This window comes from Ranitomeya variabilis, chromosome 2, assembly GCF_051348905.1.
Source record: "Ranitomeya variabilis isolate aRanVar5 chromosome 2, aRanVar5.hap1, whole genome shotgun sequence".
In the NCBI taxonomy this organism is placed as follows: Eukaryota; Metazoa; Chordata; class Amphibia; order Anura; family Dendrobatidae; genus Ranitomeya; species Ranitomeya variabilis.
The window spans coordinates 562,788,869-562,802,397 of record NC_135233.1 but is presented as its reverse complement, the minus strand read 5'-3'; positions in this window follow the sequence as shown (position 1 = coordinate 562,802,397).

The window sequence follows — 13,529 nt, the reverse complement described above, 5'->3', positions numbered from 1 at the left end:
CTTCTACTTTGTAACCCCTGAGGGGGGGTTAAAGGTTACCTTTGAAATTGGTTCAATTAGGCTTCGGCCTACACTCTGCTCCCCCTGCAGAGCCCTGGGCTCCAACACCGCCAGTTGGGGCCCGGTACTGCTAGCTGCACAGAGAAAAACACCAGCCAATGTGTCAGTGGGGTTCAGCACCGCCAGCTGTTCCCCTGCTGTGCAGCCGGCAACGTGTCCTGCAACTGCCACGCAGGCACAACAGACCCAAAAGCTGCCGCCAGTGCAGGCTTCGGCCTACACTCTGCTCCATCTCCTCCTCCTGCTGACCCCGGGCTCCAACACCGCCAGTTGGGGCCCGGTACTGCTAGCTGCACAGAGAAAAACACCAGCCAATGTGTCAGTGGGGTTCAGCACCGCCAGCTGTTCCCCTGCTGTGCAGCCGGCATCGTGTCCTGCAAAAGCCACGCAGACACTTGCTCTTGTACCTTCTGCTCCCCATCCTGGTTCCAGTACCGTCAGCTGGTTCCGGGCAGAGCCTTTGGCTTAGGTGCCTCCCTCTGGGTATCCGAGTTCCACCAACGTCAGGTGGTCCTTGGTAGTGCTTTCAGGCACGGGTACCTCCTGCTTAGTAACCGGGTTCCAGTAACGTCAGCTGGTCCTCGGTAGTTCCATTGGCTCTTGGACCTTCGGCTACCCATCCGGGTTCCAGCACCGTCAGCTGGTTCTCGGCAGTGTCTTTTGCTCTTGTACCTTCTGCTCCCCATCCTGGTTCCAGTACCGTCAGCTGGTTCCGGGCAGAGCCTTTGGCTTAGGTGCCTCCCTCTGGGTATCCGAGTTCCACCAACGTCAGGTGGTCCTTGGTAGTGCTTTCAGGCACGGGTACCTCCTGCTTAGTAACCGGGTTCCAGTAACGTCAGCTGGTCCTCGGTAGTTCCATTGGCTCTTGGACCTTCGGGTAGCCATCCGAGTTCCAGTTCCATCAGCTGGTTCTCGGCATTTTCTCAGCCTTCTTGTACCTTCTGCTACATTTCCAAGTTCAAGAGACTAAACACGATGACCTGGAAGACCACCCCTAAGATGACGACGACACCAGAGACGACAACCACCGTGATGACGACGACCCTGGAGACGATGACCCCGAAGACCACCCCGATGACGACGACCCCGGAGACGACGACCCTGAAGACCACCCCGATGACGACGACCCCGGAGACGACGACCCTGGAGACGACGACGACCTGGAAGACCGAGAAGCAGAAGAACAAGAGGCTGCAGAACAAAGAGCAGAAGAACATTAAGCATAACACTAAATATCAGAGCAAAAAATATTATCTAAATTATAAGCAGAAGAAGACTAAGCAGTGTATGGGGGTGAGTCCGTTCCTCCTCGTGGTGCCCCTGGATAAAGCCTGATGCTGCAGGCCAAACTGAACGCGGACAAATGTAACTCTTTTGTGACAGGCAGAACGGAAGGTGTAATCTTCAAACTTTTATAGATAACAACTACGGGAATGCCTGTCACAAATAAGAATATGATGAAGAAGTAGAATATGATGAAGATAATAGTAAAATAAAAAGAATATGAACAATGTAACCAAAAAAATAATAGGTAGAAGATGAAGAAGAAGATGAATAAGGTGAAGAAGTTGATGTCAAAGAAGCTGATGATGAGGATAATGAAGAAGAAAGTGTGGGAGAAGTAAAAAAGAAGGTGAAGGGCGTGGAAGTAGTGAAACATCAATATCTGACAAAATAAAAAAAAAAATTAACATAGTCAAAATCTTTCTACCGCCGAACGTCATAAAAAAACCCCAAAATCCTGCTATTCTATTACATTGGGCTAAACCTCTGTGCCTTTAATGTCTCCGCCACGTCCCCCAATACATCCTACATTATTCTTAGTTGTTTTCCTTCATGTAGAATGAACCTACAAGTTTATAAAGGGTTTATTTTAATTCCGATATTTTCGTCCCATTGACTTGCATTGGGATCGGGTATCGGTATCGGATTGGATCCGATATTTTGACGGTATCGGCCGATACTTTCCGATACCGATACTTTCCGATATCGGAAAGTATCGCTCAACACTATCCATCACCCATCTACATCATCTATCAGCCATCCATCTTACGGAGCACAGTGCGGCTGTAGAGGACCTTACTGTCATCTCTCGGGGCTCGTTTCATCCCTCTTTCTCTCACATACATTTATACCAGTTTCTCTTTGTTTCTCTTGGCACCAGTGGGCATGAACACGACTGATGGAGATGATCTTGTTGTCGCTGCTTCACAACTCTTTCCTATTCATCACATGTGCTGTGTTGTGCACACGCTGCAGCTGGAAATAAAAGATAGTCTGCAAGAGGGACATGCTGGAACTCTGTTTAGCAAAGTAAGAAAATTGGCTATTGCTGCCAGAACCCCTAAAATGTATTCCATCTTGAAGAGACGTGCTGGAAAAGGGGAAATTGTGGATCAAGCCACTCGGTGAGGCAGCACCTATTTAATGACTGAGCGATTGCTTGAGCTGAAGCACTTCCTGGTAGATATGGCCGACCCTCAGGTAACACTACATAAAGGTCAATGGATACAGGTGGCTGATTTGAAGAAATTGCTTCATTACCCATTTACAGTGACTAAAAAGTTACAAGCTTAGGATTTAACTCCTGGCATTTTTAAAAAGGAGTAGAAGTACTTGTTGTTTTGCTTGTTCCAAAGAGGAGGTTTAATCGAAGATGGCTTTGCTGCTTCAATGAAACGGAGGGACACACGGCTATTAGAAAATAAAATTCTTCTGGCAGCTGTTTATGTGGACCCAAGTCATCGTATATTGCTGGATGATCAACAGCTTACTAAAGGAAAAGAAGCTCTGATTGAGGTAGCAGTTAGGATGAGTGGGCTAGAGGATGGCCAAGAGCAAGAGGACTCGGGTCCTGCCAGTGCTGCTGCTGCCGTTTCTTCATCCTCATCAGATGAGTTTGATTTTAACAAGAATTTGGATGACCTGGAGCAGGCAAAGCATTGCCGCAGGGAAAAAGATTCCACTCCCATAGAAAACAGATTGACTATATTTCAGCAAACTTTTTCACTTGCTCTCAAAGAAGTAGAAGAGTTCAATCGTTCATCAAAACTGACTGTGCACTAGGCAATTCCTTTATATTCTGAAATTGTTAGAGATACTGTACATGGGGTTACTACTTTGTCACCATCCCAAGTTAATGTAGAGAGGTTGTTCTCTAGCCTTAAAATAATAAGGTCAGATTTGAGGTCATCTATGAAAGATCTGATGAAGGCAATACTATTTCTCAGAACAAAGTCATAGACTGCACAAATGTTATTCAATACGTTTTTGTTGAAAATTGTTTTTTTTCTCCACTTACTGCATAGTGTATAATAAATTGTAAACATGCAAAGGTTTTTTTTGTTCTAAAGTTGTATTTAAATAAAAACAGTATGTCCGTAAAGTCATGGTGCACTTTTGGTGCCCTTTCTCTGGCCCAACCATATCAGACCTGTTCATGAGGAGAGATAACAAGAAAAAAATCAAAAAACACAAACTCATTTAACTGAACTCTGATTAATACACTGCCAGGTCTGTGACATCATGCAACCACAAGCTTATGACAGCAGTGTGGTTTTCCATGCCAGTCGAGATGTGGATGGTACAGAAGAAAGTGTGTTCTGTGAGATCGACAATGATGCAAAATTTTTGCAGAAGATTGTGTTTAGCAATGAGGCGACTGTTATGGACCTGGTGGTTAGGTGCACCTGGAATGACCTGATGGTTAAACTGAAAGACAGGACAAGCTCGGGGAAGTGGGAACTCTGCTGACCGCAAATCCTAATCCTAACACACACACTAGAAATAGCTGTGGAGCGTACCTAACTCTCCCTAGAAGCCTCTTCACAGCCTAAGAGCTAACTACCCCTAAAGATAGGAAAATAAGCCTTAACTTGCCTCAGAGAAATTCCCCCAAAGGTAAAGGCAGCCCCCCACATATATTAACTGTGAGTTAAGAGGAAAGTCACAAACACAGGGATGAAACAGGTTTCAGCAAAGGAGGCCGGACTTACTAGATAGACTGAGGATAGGAAAGGAATCTATGCGGTCAGCACAAAAAACTACAAAAAGCCACGCAGAGTGTGCAAAAAGGGTGCGGAGGTGCCACTCTGCAACCCAGAGCTTCCAGCTAGCAAGGCAATATCATGTTAGCAAGCTGGACAAGAACTTAGCAAGCACTAAGAAACATATTAGTACACCAATGAACAACAAATGAACCAGCAGGGACTTAGCTTATGCTGGAGTAGACAGGTCATCAGAAAGATCCGAGAGAGATCTGAACCAGTACCGATACATTGACAGCTGGCATGGAGTAACGATCTGAGTGGAGTTAAATAGAGAAGCCAGCCTAGCCGCAAACGAGGGCAGCTGAGGACACAACCTCAGAACCAGCAGTTCCACTCACAGCCACCAGAGGGAGTCCACGAACAGAACTCGCCGAAGTACCATTCATGACCACAGGAGGGAGTTCGAGAACGGAATTCACAACATTACCCCCCCTTGAGGAGGGGTCACCGAACCCTCACCAGATCCCCCAGGCCGATCAGGACGAGCCAAATGAAAGGCACGAACCAACTCGGCCGCATGGACATCGGAGGCAAAAACCCAGGAATTATCCTCCTGACCATAGCCCTTCCATTTGACCAGGTACTGAAGTTTCCGTCTCGAAACACGGGAATCTAAAATCTTCTCCACCACATACTCCAACTCCCCCTCGACCAACACCGGAGCAGGAGGGTCAGCGGAGGGAACCATAGGCGCCACATATCTCCGCAACAACGACCTATGGAACACATTATGGATGGCAAAAGAAGCTGGAAGGGCCAAACGAAACGACACAGGATTGAGAATTTCAGAAATCTTATAAGGACCAATGAAACGAGGCTTAAACTTAGGAGAAGAAACCTTCATAGGGACATGACGAGACGACAACCAAACCAAATCCCCAACACGAAGTCGGGGACCAACACAGCGACGGCGGTTGGCGAAACGTTGAGCCTTCTCCTGGGACAATGTCAAATTGTCCACTACATGAGTCCAAATTTGCTGCAACCTGTCCACCACAGAATCCACACCAGGACAGTCCGAAGGCTCAACCTGCCCTGAAGAAAAACGAGGATGAAAACCAGAATTACAAAAAAAAGGCGAAACCAAAGTAGCCGAACTGGCCCGATTATTAAGGGCGAACTCAGCCAATGGCAAGAAGGTCACCCAATCATCCTGATCAGCAGAAACAAAGCATCTCAGATAGGTCTCCAAAGTCTGATTAGTTCGTTCGGTTTGGCCATTTGTCTGAGGATGGAAAGCCGAAGAGAAAGACAAATCAATGCCCATCTTAGCACAAAAGGACCGCCAAAACCTTGAAACAAACTGGGAACCTCTGTCCGACACGATGTTCTCCAGAATGCCATGCAAACGAACCACATGCTGAAAAAATAGTGGAACCTAATCAGAGGAGGAAGGTAATTTAGGCAAGGTTACCAAATGGACCATCTTAGAGAAGCGATCACAAACCACCCAGATGACCGACATCCTTTGAGAGACAGGGAGATCTGAAATAAAATCCATGGAAACATGCATCCAAGGCCTTTTCGGGATTGGCAAGGGCAAAAGTAACCCACTGGCACGAGAACAGCAGGGCTTGGCCCGAGCACAAGTCCCACAGGACTGCACAAAAGAACGCACATCCCGTGACAAGGAAGGCCACCAAAAGGACCTAGCCACCAAATCTCTGGTACTAAAAATCCCAGGATGACCAGCCAACACCGAACAATGAACCTCAGAGATAACTCTACTAGTCCATCTATCAGGGACAAACAGTTTCTCTGCTGGACAACTGTCAGGTCTATCAGCCTGAAACTCCTGCATCGCCCGCCGCAAATCAGGTGAGATGGCAGACAGAATTACCCCCTCTTTGAGAATACCAGCCGGCTCAAGAACTCCCGGGGAATCAGGCACAAAACTCCTTGAAAGGGCATCGGCCTTCACATTCCTAGAACCCGGAAGGTAAGAAACCACAAAATCGAAACGGGAGAAAAACAGCGACCATCGAGCCTGTCTAGGATTCAACCGCTTAGCAGACTCGAGATAAGTCAGATTCCTGTGATCCGTCAAGACCACTACGCGATGCTTGGCTCCCTCAAGCCAATGTCGCCACTCCTCGAACGCCCACTTCATAGCCAACAACTCCCGATTGCCAACATCATAATTACGCTCAGCAGGCGAAAACTTTCTAGAAAAGAAAGCACATGGCTTCATCACAGAGCCATCAGAAGATCTTTGAGACAAAACAGCCCCTGCTCCAATCTCAGAAGCCTCAACCTCGACCTGAAAAGGGAGCGAAACATCTGGCTGACACAACACAGGAGCCAAAGAGAAATGACGTTTCAACTCCCGAAAGGCCTCAACGGCCGCAGAGGACCAATTCACCACATCAGCACCTTTCTTGGTCAAATCAGTCAATGGTTTAACAACACTAGAAAAATTAGCGATGAAGCGACGGTAAAAATTAGCAAAGCCCAGGAATTTCTGAAAGGCTCTTCACAGATGTAGGCTGAGTCCAATCATAAATGGCCTGAACTTTAACAGGATCCATCTTGATAGTAGAAGGGGAAAAAATGAAGCCCAAAAAGGAAACCTTCTGAACTCCGAAGAGACATTTAGACCATTTCACAAACAAAGAATTAGCACGAATAACCTGGAACACCATTCTGACCTGCTTCACATGAGACTCCCAATCATCCGAAAAGACCAAAATATCATCCAAATATACAATAATGAATCTATCCAAATACTTTCGGAAGATGTCATGCATAAAGGAATGAAACACAGATGGAGCATGTTATGATCCTCAGTGGCTTAGGATCACAAATCTAACCAGCAAGTAGAAGATAATAGGACGAGCTCTGGGGATGTGGTAACTGGACTGACCGCAAAACCTGATCCTAACCGCACACACTAAAGGTAGCCGTGGAACGTTTCCAGAAATCCTAGACGTCTCTTCATGGCCTGAGAAACTGACTACCCCTAAAGAGAAAGTAAAGACCTCACTTGCCTCAGAGAAATAAACCCTGAGATATAGAAGCCCCCCACAAATAATAATGGTGAGTTAAGAGGAAAAGACAAACGCAGAGATGAAACAGGTTAAGCAAATGAGGCCCGCTAACGCTAGATAGCAGAAAATAGCAAGGGATCTGTGCGGTCAGTAAAAAAAACCCTATGCAAAAATATCCACGCAGAGAATGCGAGAACCCCCACACCAACTAACGATGTGGGGGGAGCAACTCAGCACCCCAGAGCACCGGCAAGCAGGGAAATCACATATTAGCAAGCTGGACAAAACCCATCATATACTAGGAAACATCTTGAACACAGATGAGCAAAAATAAGCAAACAAAACTTAGCTTCTCTTGGAGAGACTGATAACGGATGTAGACAGGAGCAATCAGAATAGCACTGAATACAACGACAACAGGCAAGGAATGAAGGACCAGGTGGATTAAATAGGAAACCTAACTAGCAGATGACGAGACAGCTGATCCCAGCCAGAACCTGCAAAATAACAAAAAGAGCCACCAGGGGGAGCCCAAAGAGAGAACTCACACAGTACCACTCACGACCACAGGAGGGAGCCCGGAAACAGAGTTCACAACAGTACCCCCCCTTGAGGAGGGGTCACCGAACCCTCAGCAGAACCCCCAGGGCGATCAGGGTGAGCCACATGGAAGGCACGAACCAAATCGGCCGCATGAACATCAGAGGCGACAACCCAGGAATTATCCTCCTGACCATAGCCCTTCCACTTAACCAAATACTGAAGCCTCCGTCTTGAAATACGAGAATCCAAGATCTTCTCCACCACGTATTCCAATTCTCCCTCAACCAGCACCAGAGCAGGAGGCTCAACAGAAGGAACCACAGGCACCACATACCTCTGCAACAAAGACCTATGGAACACATTATGGATGGTAAACGATGCCGGGAGGTCCAAACGAAATTACGCAGGGTTGAGGATTTCCAAAATTTTATAAGGACCGATAAAACGAGGTTTAAACTTAGGAGAAGAAACCCTCATAGGAACATAATGAGAAGACAACCACACCAAATCCCCCACACGAAGTCGGGGACCCACACAGCGACGACGGTTAGCAAAGCGCTGAGCCTTCTCTTGTGACAGCGTCAAATTGTCCACCACATGGTTCCAAATCTGCTGCAACCTATCCACCACAGAATCTACCCCAGGACAGTCAGAAGACTCAACCTGACCCGAGGAAAAACGAGGATGAAAACCAGAATTACAAAAAAAAGGCGAAACCAAAGTAGCCGAACTAGCCCGATTATTAAGGGCAAACTCGGCCAATGGCAAAAAAGTCACCCAATCATCCTGGTCAGCAGAAACAAAACATCTCAAATAAGTTTCCAAGGTCTGGTTAGTTCGGTTTGGCCATTCGTCTGAGGATGGAAGGCCGACGAAAAAGACAAATCAATGCCCATCTTAGCACAAATGGACCGCCAAAATCTGGACACAAACTGGGATCCTCTGTCAGACACAATGTTTTCAGGGATGCCATGCAGACGAACCACATTCTGAAAAAATAACGGAACCAAATCGGAGGAATAAGGCAACTTAGGCAAGGGCACCAAATGGACCATTTTTGAAAAACGATCACAAACCACCCAGATGACAGACATTCTCTGAGAGACCGGAAGATCCAAAATAAAATCCATGGAAATATGCGTCCAAGGCCTCTTAGGAACTGGCAAAGGCAAAAGCAAAACCACTGGCACGAGAACAGCAAGGCTTAGCCCGAGCACGAATCCCACAGGACTGCACAAAGGAACGCACATCCCGCGACAAGGAAGGCCACCAGAAGGATCTAGCCACCAAATCTCTGGTACCAAAAATCCCAGGATGACCCGCCAACACTGAAGAATGGACCTTGGAAATAACTCTGCTGGTCCATCTATCTGGGACAAACAGTCTCTCTGATGGACAACGGTTAGGTCTATCCGCCTGAAATTCCTGTAACACCCGTCGCAAATCTGGGGAAATGGCAGACAAAATTACCCCCTCTTTGAGGATACCAACCAGCTCAGAAACTCCAGGGGAGTCAGGCACAAAACTCCTAGAAAGAGCATCAGCCTTCACGTTCTTTGAACCAGGAAGGTACGTGACCACGAAATCGAAACGTGAGAAAAACAACGACCAACGAGCCTGTCTAGGATTCAACCGCTTGGCCGACTCAAGATAAATCAAATTTTTATGATCAGTCAAGACCACCACACGATGCTTAGCTCCCTCTAGCCAGTGTCGCCACTCCTCAAATGCCCACTTCATTGCCAACAACTCCCGATTACCAACATCATAATTTCGCTCAGCCGGCGAAAATCTTCTTGAAAAGAAGGCACATGGCTTCATCACAGAGCAATCAGAGCTTCTCTGTGACAAAAAAGCCCCTGCTCCAATTTCAGAAGCATCAACCTCGACCTGGAAGGGAAGAGAGACATCTGGCTGACATAAAACTGGAGCCGAAGAAAACCGGCACTTCAGCTCCTGAAAGGCCTCAACGGCTGCAGGAGACCAGTTAGTCACATCAGAACCCTTCTTGGTCAAATAAGTCAAAGGTTTAACCACACCAGAAAAATTAGCAATGAAGCGACGGTAAAAATTAGCAAAACCCAAGAACTTCTGAAGACTCTTAACCGATGTAGGTTGAGTCCAATCATGAATAGCCTGGACCTTGACTGGGTCCATCTCAATAGAAGAAGGAGAAAAAATAAAGCCCAAAAAGGAAACTTTCTGGACTCCGAAGAGACATTTGGAACCCTTCACAAAAAAGGCATTGGCACGCAGGACCTGAAATACCATCCTGACCTGCTTCACATGGGATTCCCAATCATCTGAAAAGACCAAAATATCATCCAGATACACAATCATAAATTTATCCAGATATTCTCGGAAGATATCGTGCATGAAGGACTGAAACACAGAAGGGGCATTAGAAAGTCCAAAAGGCATCACCAAGTACTCAAAATGGCCTTCGGGCGTATTAAATGCTGTTTTCCATTCATCGCCCTGTTTTATATGCACAAGATTATACACACCGCGAAGATCTATCTTGGTGAACCAACTAGACCCCCTAATCCGAGCAAACAGATCAGACAACAATGGTAAGGGATACTGGAATTTGACCGTGATTTTATTTAGAAGGCGATAATCTATACAGGGTCTCAACGAACCATCCTTCTTGGCCACAAAAAAGAATCCCGCACCAAGAGGGGACGAGGAGGGGCGAATATGTCCCTTCTCCAAAGACTCTTTTACATAGCTCCGCATAGCGGCATGCTCTGGTACAGACAAATTAAACAGTCGTCCCTTAGGGACTTTACTACCAGGAATCAAATTTATAGCACAATCACAATCCCTATGAGGAGGTAGGGCACTGGATTTGGGCTCATCAAATACATCCTGGTAGTCCGACAAAAACTCAGGGACTTCAGAAGGAGTAGAGGAAGCAATAGATACCAAGGGAGCATCGCCATGAATTCCCTGGCAACCCCAACTCAAAACAGACATTGCTTTCCAATCCAGGACTGGATTATGAGCCTGCAACCATGGCAGACCCAACACGACAACGTCATGCAAATTATATAACACAAGAAAGCGAATCACCTCCTGATGTGCAGGAGTCATACACATGGTCACTTGAGTCCAGTATTGAGGTTTATTCTTGGCCAATGGTGTAGCATCAATTTCCTTCAATGGAAAAGGGAACTGTAATGGCTCAAGGATAAAACCACAGCATTTGGCAAATGACAAATCCATCAGATTCAGGGCGGCACCTGAATCTACAAAAGCCATAACTGAGTAGGATGACAGAGAGCAAATCAAAGTAACAGACAAAATGAATTTAGGCTGTACAGTACCAATGGTGGCATATCTAGCAAAGTTTTTTATGCGCTTAGAGCATGCTGAGATAACATGAGCAGAATCACCACAGTAAAAGCACAACCCATTCTGACGTCTATGATTTTGCCGTTCAATTCTGGTCAGAATCCTATCAAATTGCATAGACTCAGGTTTCTGTTCAGAAAACACCGCCAGATGGTGCGCAGGTTTGCGCTCCCGCAAACGCCGATTAATCTGAATGGCCAAAGCCATTGACTCATTCAGACTCGCAGGCGTGGGGATCCCCACCATAACATTCTTAATGGCTTCAGAAAGACCTTCTCTGAAATTTGCAGCCAGGGCACACTCATTCCATTGAGTAAGCACCGACCATTTCCGAAATTTTTGACAATACACCTCAGCTTCATCCTGACCCTGAGAGAGAGCCAGCAAGGCCTTTTCTGCCTGGTTCTCAAGATTAGGTTCCTCATAAAGCAGTCCAAGCGCCAGAAAAAACGCATCCACATTCAGCAATGCAGGATCTCCTGGCGCCAGGGAGAAAGCCCAATCTTGAGGGTCGCCACGTAACAAGGAGATAACAATTCTAACTTGCTGAGCGGAATCACCACAGGAACGAGGTCTCAAAGAAAGAAATAATTTACAATTATTCTTAAAATTCAGAAACCTAGATCTATCTCCAGAAAAAAACTCAGGAATAGGTACTTTTGGCTCAGACATAGGACTGTGAACAACAAAATCCTAAATGCTTTGCACCCTTGCAGCAAGATGATCCACACTAGAAGTCAGACTCTGAATATCCATGTCTGCAGCTGAACTCAAAGCCACCCAGAGATTAAGGGGAGGAGAGAAGCAGGACACACTGCAGAGCAGAAAAAAAAATTGAACTCAGGATTTCTCTTATCCCACTTTTGCGATGCATTTAACACTTTTGGCCTGTTGTACTGTTATGATCCTCAGTGGCTTAGGATCACAAATCTAACCAGCAAGTAGAAGATAATAGGAAGAGCTCTGGGGATGTGGTAACTGGACTGACCGCAAAACCTGATCCTAACCGCACACACTAAAGGTAGCCGTGGAACGTTTCCAGAAATCCTAGACGTCTCTTCATGGCCTGAGAAACTGACTACCCCTAAAGAGAAAGTAAAGACCTCACTTGCCTCAGAGAAATAAACCCTGAGATATAGAAGCCCCCCACAAATAATAATGGTGAGTTAAGAGGAAAAGACAAACGCAGAGATGAAACAGGTTAAGCAAATGAGGCCCGCTAACGCTAGATAGCAGAAAATAGCAAGGGATCTGTGCGGTCAGTAAAAAAAACCCTATGCAAAAATATCCACGCAGAGAATGCGAGAACCCCCACACCAACTAACGATGTGGGGGGAGCAACTCAGCACCCCAGAGCACCAGCAAGCAGGGAAATCACATATTAGCAAGCTGGACAAAACCCATCATATACTAGGAAACATCTTGAACACAGATGAGCAAAAATAAGCAAACAAAACTTAGCTTCTCTTGGAGAGACTGATAACGGATGTAGACAGGAGCAATCAGAATAGCACTGAATACAACGACAACAGGCAAAGAATGAAGGACCAGGTGGATTAAATAGTAAACCTAACTAGCAGATGACGAGACAGCTGATCCCAGCCAGAACCTGCAAAATAACAAAAAGAGCCACCGGGGGAGCCCAAAGAGAGAACTCACACAGTACTGTTGTGAATTTGCTTTTTGGCTCCCTCTAGTGGTTACTAGTGATTTGACTCTGGGTATGTCAGTCATCCCTTGTATGCTCACCTGGGCCGTTAGTTCAGGGGTGTTGCTATATAAGCTCCCTGGACCTTCAGTTCAATGCCTGGCAACGTTGTAATCAGAGCTAATCTGTTGTGCTCTTGTCTACTGATCCTGGTTCCTGCTAGATTAAGCTAAGTCTGCTTTCTTGCTTTTTGCTATTTGTTTTTGTTTGCATTTTTGTCCAGCTTGTACATAATCTGTATCCTAACCTTGCTGGAAGCTCTAGGGAGGCTAGAGTTCTCCCCCCGGGCCGTTAGACGGTTCGGGGGTTCTTGAATTTCCAGTGTGGAATTTTGATAGGGTTTTCGTTGACCATATAAGTTATCTTACTACATTCTGCTATTAGTAAGTGGACCTCTCTTTGCTAAACCTAGTTCATCTCTGTGTTTGTCATTTCCTCTTACCTCACCGTTATTATTTGTGGGGGGCTTGTATCCAACTTTTGGGGTCTATTATCTGGAGGCAAGAGAGGTCTTTGTTTTCCTCTTCTAGGGGTAGTTAGTCCTCCGGCTGGCGCGAGACATCTAGCGACCAACGTAGGCATGTTCCCCGGCTACTTCTAGTGTTGGCGTTAGGAGTAGATATATGGTCAACCCAGTTACCACTGCCCTATGAGCTGGATTTTTGTACTTCGCAGACTTACTTGTTCCTCTGAGACCCTCGCCATTGGGGTCATAACAGTTTGCCAGGCCAGTATTAAATGTTAAATGCATTGCAGAAGCGGGATTATAAGAAAGAAAATTCTGAGTTTTTTTTTCTTTTTCTCATTTTTTTTTTTCTTTTCCCC